The following is a 12,894-nucleotide window of genomic DNA, read 5'->3' as shown; positions in this document are numbered from 1 at the left end:
CTCCAAGGAATTAATACCATGTCCAATTTATTCTTGCTTTCAAATTAATTTTTGTCTATCAGAAGTGTATTTCCCCAAACTGGATGTGATCAATTTGCAGTGGTTTCAAAGCAATCAAATGTTCACTTCTGGTACATTCAAAGTATTTGGCATAATTCACAGATGGAGAACAGTAGCCCAGAGGCTGATGTACACAGATGCAAAAGGAAAGTCCGGAGTTGTATGATGCACACAATAGGAACATGGAATGTGAGAAGCATGAACCAGGGAAAGTTAGAAATTGTCAAACAAGAAATGGAATGTATCAACATTACAATACTTGGCGTGAGTGAATTAAAATGGATGGGAATGGGGCATTTTCAATCAGGCAACTACAAAATATTTTATGCAGGAAATGAGAAATTAAGAAGAAATGGGGTTGCTTTAATAATGAGAAGTGACATAGCAAAAACAATTAAGATCTATAACGCAAGGTCTGAGCGAGTTACATCAATGAGATTTAATGGGAAACCTATTAACATATTAACTATTGCCTTAATATCCCATGCAAGTAAAGTAATGCTCAAGATTCTACAACAAAGGCTCTTACCATATATGGAGCGAGGAATGCCAGATGTCCAAGCTGGATTCAGAAAGGGAAGAGGTACAAGAGATCATATCGCAAACATACGTTGGATAATGGAAGGGAGCAAGGAATTTCAGAAGAAAATCACCCTGTGCTTTATAGATTACAGCAAAGCCTTTCATTGTATAGATCATGAAAAACTATGGAATGCATTAAAAGAAATGGGGGTGCCACAGCATCTGTCCTGATGTGCAACCTATATTCTGGACAAGAGGCTACCGTAAGGACAGAATATGGAGAAACCGATAGGTTCCCCATCGGAAAGGTTGTGAGACAGGGGTGTATTTTATCACCTTATTTATTTAATCTATGTGCAGAACATATTATACGGAAAGCGGGATTGGACCAAGATGAAGGTGTGAAAATTGGAGGGAGAAATATCAATAATTTAAGATATGCTGATGATACCAAACTACTAGCAGAAACCAGTAATGATTTGAAACGAATGCTGATGAATGCTGATGAAAGTTAAATAGGAAAGCCAAAAAGCAGGACTACAGCTGAACGTCAAGAAGACTAAAGTAATGACAACAGAAGATTTATGTAACTTTGACAATGAGGACATTGAACTTGTAGTCAAGAAATCAGAAGAAGGCTAGGACTGGGAGGGCAGCTATGAGAGAACTAGAAAAGGTCCTCAAATGCAAAGATGTATCACTGAACACTAAAGTCAGGATCATTCAGACCATGGTATTTCCGATCTCTACGTATGGATGTGAAAGCTGGACAGTGAAAAAAGCAGATAAGTGAAAAATCAACTCATTTGAAATGTGGTGTTGGAGGAGAGCTTTGTGCATACTATGGACTATGAGAAAGACAAATAATTGGGTGTAAGAACAAATTAAACCAGAATTATCACTAGAAGCTAAAATGATGAAACTGAGGTTATCATGCTTTGGACACATCATGAGAAGACATGATTCACTAGAAAATATAATAATGCTGGGGAAAACAGAAGGGAGTAGAAAAAGAGGAAGACCAAATAAGAGATGGCTTGATTCCATAAAGGAAGCCACAGACCTGAACTTACAAGATCTGAACAAAGTGGTTCACAGCAGATGCTATTGGAGGTTGATGATTCATAGGTTCGCCATAAGTCGTGATCGACTTGAAGGCACATAACAATAACAACAAAATTTAACATCATTTGCATGAATTAAACAGGTTTTTCATTTTAGAGAGTTTGAAACACTCGTGAATCTAAAACAGTATTTTCATTACTGTTCAATTTCATGCTTACCCAAAAAACATGATTTTTGGTATCAAAATCTCTCAGAATTACCATGTCAATGCTCAGTCTTATTAGAACACATGTTGACAGATATAATGACAAGTTTATCTCTGAAGAAGACAAGAGAGTACATTAAATATTGTGTAGAGGGAAATTTGTATGTTTAGTTGACATGGCAAGTTTGTACACCTAGACAGCTGAATTGATCTCCTGCTGAAAATCAGTCCTCAAAACCAAATACAGTATGCAGACAAAGTTCCTGAAGAATCAGACCTGTATGACCCAACTTGCCATTTGCTCATGGCTGTCAAATATACTGACAGAGTACTGAAAGCCCCATTCAAATTGTTCCAGTGCTTTGACTTCAAAGATTGGCCTAGTTATTAAAAATATTTTCACAGTATGTAATTGAACAAACTGACAGTCTGGCTGAACCTATTACAGGAGCATTGAAAGTGGTGTGTGTGTGCCCTTTTTCAATTATTGCCTCACAGCCATTCACAAGAAATTTGTCTTCTGAATTTCCTGCATTGGTCTAATCATGTCAAACCAAAAGACATTAGCAATGTTAAAATGCTATTGTATCCATGCTCCTGGAAATACCCTTATTGCACATGCACTATTTTCTCCTGGAAGGGAATCTAAACCCAAAGAGAAAAATGCATATGCTGTAGTTTTTATGGCAAAAAATAGGCAGAGATAACAATGGTAAGATGTGTAAGGGTGATGACACAAATTACCTTTCTTAGGCATGTGTACCTAAGATGCTTTAAGTTATAGTGTATACAATATACAGGTGTGAATATAGCAAACACAGACAGGTATCCTTAGCAGAGAGCTATGATTGGCTGCTGCTTCCTGTTAAGGAAAATTAAGGTTTGCCTCTGTATAACGTTTGAAATTGCCGGGAGCACATGCCCACAGGCAAAAGAGGAACAGGGTAATTTGGAAGCTCTGCTCTCCCCCCTTGATTTAACACCCTCATGCAGCTATTAAAAGCCTGGCATTATGGTTTTGGAGTACATCCTTCAGGGCACGTAAAGAAACAGTTATTACTACTTTTTATAAACCTATCTTGGACACAGTCCATTGTGGGAAGGAACACACGGGAGCTCCTAAAATGATGTCGAAGGTGTCTAGGAACACTGCAGAGCAGTGGTGCTTAACCTGGGGTGCGAGACACTTTTTCTGGGGGTGCAAGGCCCAGCCAAAGATTTCGGAAAACTGTCATTTATCTTAGCTAAGTTAGGCTAAAACACACATTAAAATTAAATTTAATTTAATTTAAAAATGAATGGTATTTTTTCAGGGGGTGCGAGAGCATATTTTGGAAATCCAAGGGGTACCAGCAGTGGAAAAGGTTAAGAACCAGTGTTATAGAGGATCAGAGTGTTTCTCAAGAAGCTTTGACACAGGCTGAGGGCCACACAGATGCTACTCAATCTAGTAGCAACCTACTAGATGCCAAATTAGTTAAAAAATGGGACAACAGCTTCAAAAACGTAAAAGAAAAAAATCTCTATCTTAGCAGGGAAAGTAGATGAGACAGCAAAGACAGCAGGGGAAGCTCTAGATATAGGCATCCAACATGCAGAGACAATGAAACATATTAAAAGTCAGTCTACAGCCATACTACCCTGAACACGCCCAATTTCGTCTCATCTCGAAAGCTAAGCAGGGTCAGGCCTGGTTAGTACTTGGATGGGAGACCGCCTGGGAATACCGGGTGCCGTAGGCTTTTCCTCCTTTGAGAGCCAGTGTGGTGTAGTGGTTAAGGTGTAGGACTATGACCAGGAAGACCAGGGTTCGAATCCCCACACAGCCATGAAGCTCATTGGGTTACCTTGGGCCAGTCACTGCCTCTCAGCCTCAGACGGAGGCAATGGTAGACCCCCTCTGAATACTGCTTACCATGAAAACCCTATTTGTAGGGTAGCCATAAGTCGGGATCAGCTTGAAGGCAGTCCATTTCCATTGTGAGCTGGTATAGCACAGTGGGGAGGAGAGCCTGGCTGGGAGTCCAGAGTCTGTGAGTTCAAATCCCCGCTCATGTCTCCTGGGTGTAAAGGGCCAGCTAAAGATCACCCCCACAACAAGTGGCTCAGGGGTTACGTGCCCTGCCACCTGTGCAGCCGTGGGCAAGCTGCATAGTCCCAAGGAGTCCAGTTGCCTCCCCCCAGCTGGCAGTTGCAGACAAGGAAGGGGCTGACTTGTGCAGCTGTGGCAAGCTGAGCAGGCCCTAGCCAGCTGGGGAGGACTAGCCGCAGAGGAAGGCAATGGTAAACCCCCTCTGAATACCGCTTACCATGAAAACCCTATTCATAGGGTAGCCGTAAGTCGGGATTGACTTGAAGGCAGTCCATTAAGTGTGACACCCCACAGTCCATTAAGTCAATGTGACATTCAGAACTGTCTGGATGGTCAAGAAAACCGCGGGTGCAAATGGAACCTTCATTGCTGTGGCATGAAAGAACGGGCTGAATCTACTGATGTTATTTTGTTCCTTCTAAAATGATGGAAAGGTGTAACTCTGGAGGTGTAATTGAATGCTACTGATAGTGAGCAGGCCCATAGGAGCTTAGGCCCTAAACCGAAAGATAATGCATCACCGAGAGTCATTGTTGTTGCTTTTTATAACTTTGCCATGAAAGAATGATTATTAAAGCTTTGTGTGCTCAAGAGCAAGTAGAGTATGAAGGGCACCACATCTTATTCCTTCAAGACCTCAGTGCAGAAACTTTGTGATGACGCAAATCCTTTAAGCCCACCACTGATTTTTTAAGAGAGGAAAAACTACAATACAGATGGGGTTTCCCATTTGCTTTGCTTATAGAAATAGATGAGACACAATAATGAGACACAACACAACTGGAAATGTCCAGAATACTTGCTCTATTGAGGAAGAGGTGGAATCAAATGATCTACTTAACAAGGTCCTAGCAGGGGACAACTGGAAAGTGTTTCCACAAGCTACAAAACGCCGTCACTGAACCAAGCCTGCATCCACCCCGCCTGCTCCTCTCCCTCAAAGGAATACCTATCACAATAAACTATAATAAGCTATTCTGAAGAGGGGAGGGGGAGTTTGTTATCTTTAATGGGTTGGAATTTGTTATTGACAACCACAGTTTTATGCATCCCTTTATATTCAAGCCCAAATTGGGCGGTGGGATTGTCTATCCACGCCTCTTTTTCTGGGTGTGTTGGAGGCGGACGGGGAGGGAGAGTGGAAGTTTGGAACAATGAGTTATGCATTGGTGTTATATGGAATTAGGCTTAAATATATGTGCTACTATGCAAAGGAAGGTTGTTCTACCCTTTCCTTGATACTAAGGGGGTATGATATGTTCTTCCACTAACAGTTCTGTATGACTGACATTCCATGTCTAACTTTTAAAGTCCATGGCTTGGGGGATGTGTGGTGAAGCGATGGAGGGTCTCCAACTACATACAGAGACCCTCTGTTGTATTTCTGCAAGAGAAATATGGCTTGGGTGATCATGAAAAGATATTTAAACACCCCTCTTTTGGACACAATTTAGGGGCCCAGGATCTAACTGCTCCAGGGGAGTGGGCATTGATTTAGCAAGCTCAGTGGACTTTCAATTACAGCAAATCCAAAAGGATGCGGAAGAGAGGTTTATTTTTGCATCAGGTTTGTTGGGAAGGAAGGCTTTTACCCTGGTGTCTATTTACTCTCCCGATACTAACCAACACAGTTTTTTAGCTAAAACACTGAGAAAGCTTTCAAAATTTGCAATTGGAGAGGTGATTGCAGGAGGAGACCTTAATGCCATTTGCCATACAGATCTTGATAAATACACCTCTGGCCTCTTCCATGCATTTCAGGGGTAAAAGAGCATTGCCCACCTTTTAGAGCATTTCTACTTGATGGATGTGTGGCGACACCTCAACCAGTGGGGTCAGATACTATTTCTCACTAAGGTTTCAATCCTTTTCCCGACCAGATTACATACTGGTCTCTGCCCCCCTTGTTCCAGATCTTTCTAGAGTGACCATCCTCCCACAAATACTGTCAGATCACTCTGCAGCAGAGATGAACTTGCATATGCCACAATTTGATCCATCTAGTCCCATATAGTGCATTTATCCTCTCTTGTTATTTAATCACACATCCTCAGCGGCCATATAAACTGCTATAAAGGAATATTTTGAGATGAATGTACCTCTGGGATCTGATCTGGGATGCAATAAAAAGCAACAATTAGGGGCCATTGCATTGCTGAATTTGCCAGGCATAAAAACACAGAGACCCTATTAGGCTCCAATTGACGCAGGAAAATTCAGAATTGGAACATCAGCATAAATGGACAGGGTCCAGGTCCATATGCATCAAACTCCTAGATAAAAAGAGGGATCTGGATGCTCTAGACCAGCCTTTCCCAACTAGTGGGCCACCAGATGTTGCTGGACCACAATTCCCATCTTTCCTGACCATTGGCAATGCTGGCTGAGGCTGATGGGAGTTGTGGTCCAACAACATCTGGTGGCCCACTAGTTGGGAAAGGCTGCTCTAGACTCAGAATAAATTGTGAAATCCATGCTATATACTCACTAAAAATATCAATTTGGAAATAAATGTTCTAGGCTCTTAGCCCATGCAGTTAAAAAATAACAAAGGTCTACTAGAATTAGCTTCATCTATTGTGATAAAGGAAAATAACTCCACCTTTGTGGATTTCTATAAATTCCTTTATACCTCAGCACAAGCTAATAATTTGAACATCCAGGAATATTTAGTCCAGTTTAACCCCAAGTCTCTCTCTGATACTCAGAAGTGTCGGAGAACTGTGCGAGAGTTGCGCTGGGAACGGAGAGTTCTGAGCGAGCTTGTGTGTGTGTGTTTGAATCCTTGCTAAAGATTCCACCTTCCCTGCAAATTAGTCAGACAGAGACTTTAAGCTTTCAAATAAGAAATAACTACTTTATTCTGGAAGTACATACTTGATAGGAAAGAGTCCTATATCTAACTAACTAGCTAAGTTGGAGCTGCAAACACTAAGCCCAGTGCTTGCCCTCATGCCTGGAGGAGAGGGAGAGACAAAGGAAAAATGTCTGCTCCCCTCTCAAGAGAAAGAAGAAGACTGGGAAGGAGGGAAGGAACTGGGGTCAACATCCTCTGCATATCAGTCTAGCAGGAAGGAAGAGACAGCAGGAGATCAAAGGACAGGCATAGCCTAGCAACAAAGAGGTCTTCTCTCTAGCTACCCTTTTTAACCCCATGCAGCCTCAACCCAAGTTGGAGTTGAACCACATATATTCTAACAGAAGGACCTCTTAAATAAGGCTATTATAGAAGAGGAAATTAAATTAACAATAAAGAAACTCAAACCAAATAGGGCACCAAGCCTTATTTAATATAAAATTCTATAAAATTTATTCTATAAAAAATATAAAGATTTGCTCATTCCACATTTAACCATTTTGTTTAATACCATTTGGATGGGGGAACCCAACTCCAGATACCTGGTACACCTCACATATTGTAGTTCTCCCCAACCCAAATAGATAAGAAACCTGTTCGGTCCTATCAACTGATTACACTCGTCAACCAAGCCCAAAAGCCATTCACATCCATTATGGCCTCCCGACTCAATAATGTTGTATCAGATTTGGACCACATTGACCAAACTGGATTCATGCCCCAGAGATACATTTCTGATCTAATACATAGGTTATGGAATGTTATACACAATGCTACCTATTCTCAATGGCCACTCACCTTATTACCACTGGATGTGCTCAAGGCATTTGACTATTTGGAATGGGGGTACCTAGATGTAGTTTTGGTGAAATTCCAGTTGGGTAATAACTTCCTTTCTTCAATCTCTAAGTTATATTCTCGGAATACAGCGATGGCCTGCATTAACAACCTGGATGCTCCCCCTATCCCAATTGGGCAGGAGACAAAACAGAATGCCCACTTTCTCCATTGGTCTTTGCCCTCTCCTTGGAGCTTTTGGATGAGCAGTTACATCATAACACCATTATTAGGGGGTACTGGAAGGAGAGGAAAGAGCACCCACTGAACATTTATGTAGATGATATGCTGCTCATGTTGGTCAAACCAGAGGATTTGGCAGGGGCATTAAAGAAGGAACTGGAACAATTTGCTGGGGTGACGGGCCTCAAGGTAAATTATGATAAATTAGTGGTTATGTACTTTAATATTCCTCCCCATTCTCAGCTGGACGTTTGCAAATTATTAGGGGTATGCCTTTGTAATATTGCCTTCGGCTACCTGGGTATCCACATTCCAAAACAGTTCGGAAAATGGTTTAAATTGAATTGTGGTCCAATAATCAAAAGAATGAACAAGGATTTACTTAAATGGTCTGAACTGAACCTGTCTATTCTAGGGCAGATAGCATCCATACAAATGATGTTAATGCTGAGGCTTCTCTTTTTATTTCAAGTATTTCCCATCCCCATCCATCCATCAACATTCCATCATGGCAACACAAATTAAACACTTTTTATTTCAGGAGAAAAACCTCACAGGTGGCCTGAAAATTATATTACACAAAATTGGATGGCAGGGGATGGGTACTGTCCAATTTACAACCTGATTGTGATGCATTCCAGTTAAGAAAACAAAGCTTTATGATCTTGCGAACTCACAAAACATGGATTAGGACGGAAGAAAGAGCCCTGGCGTCAGGACCATTGTGGTCTCTTCCATCCTCCCACATTGAACCTTTTCTTCAACAAATACAAAACCCATTTGCTAAAACCACCTTTCAGTGTGGAAACAGTGGCAATGTTTCCTCTCCCCAGTATGCTCACCTTTCATCCCTTTACGACGTTGCAAGATTCTACATTTAGACATACTGTAGGGAAATGGGAGGATCACGGATATTTCAAATTGCATGGCTTCTTATCCCAGGAACTATGGAACAATTACAGGTAGATATACCTAATTTAGAACTGGGATGGCTTCAAGGAATTTATTATTACATTCGAGCCATGAAAACTATAATTAGGGCAAGCCTCAGTTTACCTGTAAACCAGAATTGGAAGCCATAGTTTGAACATCATTTCCAATCCTGGTTTGCAGGCTTTGTGACTTGCACAAACCCATTTTTTGCTTAGTTCAGCTGCAATGGCAAATTATGATTTGTCACAAAAGTGAAAATCAAGAATAGCATGAGCTCCAATAACATTAAACAATGGTTTGGCATTCTGTCCCAATTGACACGATATATTTTGTGAATATCTTCAACTCTTGGAAACTTTTATCTTATCTTACAAAAGAATGGCTTAAACAAAAGCACTTCATAATAATTTGTGTAATACTTTACATCAAAGGTATTGAGAAAACCACCAACAGATTTTTTTTGCCATTTTAACTATGAAAGTAGCAGTTCAAGAAGAGCAGTGAGAGAGGTCATTGTGGGATTTGTAGGTGTCTGAAAACAGTGGCTGTTTTTGGACAATACAGTAAGACATAAATCATGGTTTACCATGTGTGAGCAACATGCTAGAACACACTGCTAAAATGCTTCTGCTGAACTCCTTCCCTAGCATGAACAAACCACACTTATTTTAATATTTGAACCAGTGCTTGTGATTTGTTTCTCTCAAACAAACCATGACCGGGAAGCCAAAACCAAACTGCACACTGGGTGGGAGCAATTCAGTACCATGCACTAGGCTACTGCTTGTTCACAGCAAACCATGGTTTATGGATTATTGTTCTGTCTGAACACGGCCATTATGTTCACAGAATGTATAATAAAAGAAAATGATTTAGCAATCAAGAAAAGCATGCACATTAGTTATACAAAATTATTAACAGTCTCTTATTCCCTTCTTCCATGCTCTGCCCTTCCATGCACAGTTTCAAAACAATAATTGCTGGAAAATAATGACAATCACTTTTCAGATTAGTTTGAGCCTTACAATGAAGTTTCTTCTTGTCCTTAGGTCACTTCTCTTGAAAGAAAAGGAAAATAGTTGAAAAACAGGATCAATTGCTGATGTTGTTTTAAATTGTTTGAATCAATGCAACCAAACAACAGGACTCAGCTGAAGTCAATATATAGACAGCAAAATATTCATTAGCATTTTTGCTACATAAATAGCTATACACACCCCAAAGAAGATTAATACAAAGGGGAATCATTCTACACTGGAGTGACAATAACTACACAAAGTTATGGCTGCCTCTGCCAGCAAGGACAAATTCTAGCCACAACAGCACAGCGAGCAGCCTGGAGAAAGATAGCAGGCACCCCTTACCCCCTTTGCTTGACTGCGTTTCCTAACACCCAAGGAGCCGGCCAACTAGCTAAGCCTCCTGGATTATAAGGGCCAAGGGTACAGATGGCAGGTTTGGGCAAAGCCATCTGCTTTGTTCATTTGGTTGCCCTCAAAAGTAAAAGGGAAGACAAGGAAAAGAAAAAAGAAAAGAAAAGAAAGCGTCTGGCAACTTGAATGTCTTACCCTGGGATCTGACAGTCAAGCTGGACTTTTCCAGTTCATCTGTAAGATTCTGCAACTGGGTTTTTCTTCTTCCATGGTCAGGGTGGGGGATGACCAGCTAAGTACATCACTGACCCCACCCCCACCCCACCCAGACAAAGAAAAAGGAGTATAGGAAGGAAGATACATAAACAACAGCCCGGTGCCTCCTGCCCAACAACAGCCTGGCATGGGGCCTCTTGCACGGGGCCTCCTGCTTAACAATCGCTGCTGCCGCTGCATCCTTCTCCTCCTCCTGCTCCAGGCAAGGCCCAGTCCCAGGTCCCCAAGCCCAAGCTCCTGCAGCCTCCCCCCAACATAAACCATCACCACCACCACCAGCAGAAGCCCGGGGAGCAGCAACTGAGCGAGCCCAAGGACATGGAGAGGAAAACAACTTTGAAACAGCAAACAGCTTCGCTGTAACAAATGCCTGTCGCCCTTCTGCCTCTCGGGAGCTGCGCCCCCGCTAACACCACCTCCTCTTTCTTGGCGGTGCCGATAATGATAATGTTATTTGTTATTTAAGTTTATTTGTTATTATAATGTTATTTGTTATTTAATTTAATTTTTGTAAATTGTATTGCTTTTATTGTATTTTTATATTGTATTTTTACACCTGTGTTTATTTTTCTTTGTAAGCCGCCTTGAGGGCCTTTGGCCAAAAGGCGGGGTATAAATAAAATTTAATAATAAATTAATAATAATAATAAATCACCCTGAATTTAACTTGCAGCTGATTCTGTTGCACACCTAAACAGCTCTCATCATATCTGTTGAGCCTCAGCTCTCCCAGAAGGGACAGGAAGGGGGTTGGCATGAGTTTCAGGAGCCTCCACTGCCAGAAGACGCAGAAGACTTGGGAGTTGTTTAGTCTGAGCAGGACCTTGGGGGGGGGAAGCGAGCCTGAACTCCAGCCAGTTCCCACGGATGGACCGATATCTGAGGAGGAGAGTGCACCGTCCCCAGTTGCTGCTGAGGACCTGTTGGGGGAAGCTCCAGAGAAAGTGCCAACTCCTTCCTCACCAAGCAGTTCCCAGGATGCCACCAGCATGACGCAGCCCCCTGACCTCGAGCCCATTACTCAGGAGCAGGTGTCTTCCGATGAGCCGTTGGAGACACGCCCCCCCGTCACCTCGCTCCCGCCGCCGCGAGAAACGGACAGGGCAGAGACAGAACTTGCAAAGAAGTCAGAGATTACGATCAGAAACGTTCCCTACCTAAGCTTGCCGCTCATAGTGGGGAGGTGCTGAGTCAACTTCCTTCATAAGCCACAGAGCATGTCTAGAGTGTAGTTAGGGACTTTTAGTGAGTTAGTGCAGGTTTCTCTATGAAGCGCAATGCCTTTGATGTATCCATTACTTTAATAAAATGAGATTTAATTGCACCCATGTCTCAGCCTTGTGTTTCCGGCTCTGGACGGGACAATATCATGCTTAACATTTGAAAGCAATGAGATTCAAGTTATAACACTTCAATTTACAAAGCAAAAAAATACACATGGCAGAAATCTTGCTGCAGCACTACAGTCTGCCATTATGGATTATGTGTGTTCTCATTTTCTCTCTTGCCTGCTTCATATTTTTTAGCCTCTTGGGTGATTGATATATGGTCACACAGTTGTAGTGTCACACAAATCTGCAACAGATGAACAGCTCAATTTTGGAAAAAATATAACTGTGCCCAAGCATCATAAGGAACAGTCCAGGTAACCAAATCAATTCAATGCATGTGGATAGAGAGAAAATAAAATGAGAAGTTTAATGCCAGCCAAACAAGCAGTTCAGCAAAACTGACCAAAATTATGCTAAGTGTAGACATGAGACTGAGTTTCAACGAAATGTTTTGGTATCATAAAACTTACATCATAAATACTACTACCATGTCAATTTCAGAAGATGCTCTTTAGAATATACAGTAGCATACTATAAGTGCATGAAGATACAAATTACATATTCCTCTGGAAATGACATCACAATTGGTTGTGAGAACTGAGACTAGGTGAGATATAAAACATATCATAAAGGGTCAATATCAGTGTGTAAGAAGCTTAAGGGGAAGGGCGGCACTGAGCAGCCACTGTCCAGTTTCTTCACTTCTTGTGCTACTAGCAGACTAGGCTTTGGGGAGAAGTATGTCCTCTAGGTTGCAGTTCTACCCTGGCCAGATTGAATAGTCAGCAGACTCTCCATTTGTCGTGAGTGTGAGAACTCCACCTACTCTCCTGCTTCCTTGTCCAGATTGCTACTTTGGATTCTGACCCTTGCCTGCCTTTGACCTTGCATCTGTTTCTGACCCTTTCAACACTCCTTGGAATTCAACCTCCTCTCTAGTTCTGACTCAGCACTTGTCTCTGGCTCTTTGCACCTTTTAACTGATCTCTGATGTATGAATCCCAGCCCATTTGTGACCACATCTATCGCCCTCCCAATCCTCTTCCACCTGCATTCAAAATGCAACCATGTTGCAACCGATCTCAGAGCTAGGCCATGGCACATCACAGTAACAAAGTGGTTAAAGAGAGATTTAAAAAGTCTGTGAAAATTCCCATGCA

The 12,894-nt window shown here is 41.8% G+C and overlaps 1 protein-coding gene and 1 pseudogene across 1 annotated transcript in view; one reads left to right on the top strand and one right to left on the bottom strand.

Annotated features, from left to right (window-relative positions):
• The window catches only part of STPG2 (sperm tail PG-rich repeat containing 2), a 453,691-nt gene that overhangs the window by 84,344 nt on the left and 356,453 nt on the right, over window positions 1–12,894 (bottom strand). The gene's annotated exons all lie outside the window — the stretch shown is intronic.
• Window positions 3,476–3,594, top strand: LOC133364742 (5S ribosomal RNA; annotated as a pseudogene).

Source organism: Rhineura floridana, chromosome 9 (assembly GCF_030035675.1).
Source record: "Rhineura floridana isolate rRhiFlo1 chromosome 9, rRhiFlo1.hap2, whole genome shotgun sequence".
Classification (NCBI taxonomy): Eukaryota; Metazoa; Chordata; class Lepidosauria; order Squamata; family Rhineuridae; genus Rhineura; species Rhineura floridana.
Note: the sequence above shows the minus strand (reverse complement) of the source record. Positions and strands in the feature narration are given on the sequence as shown.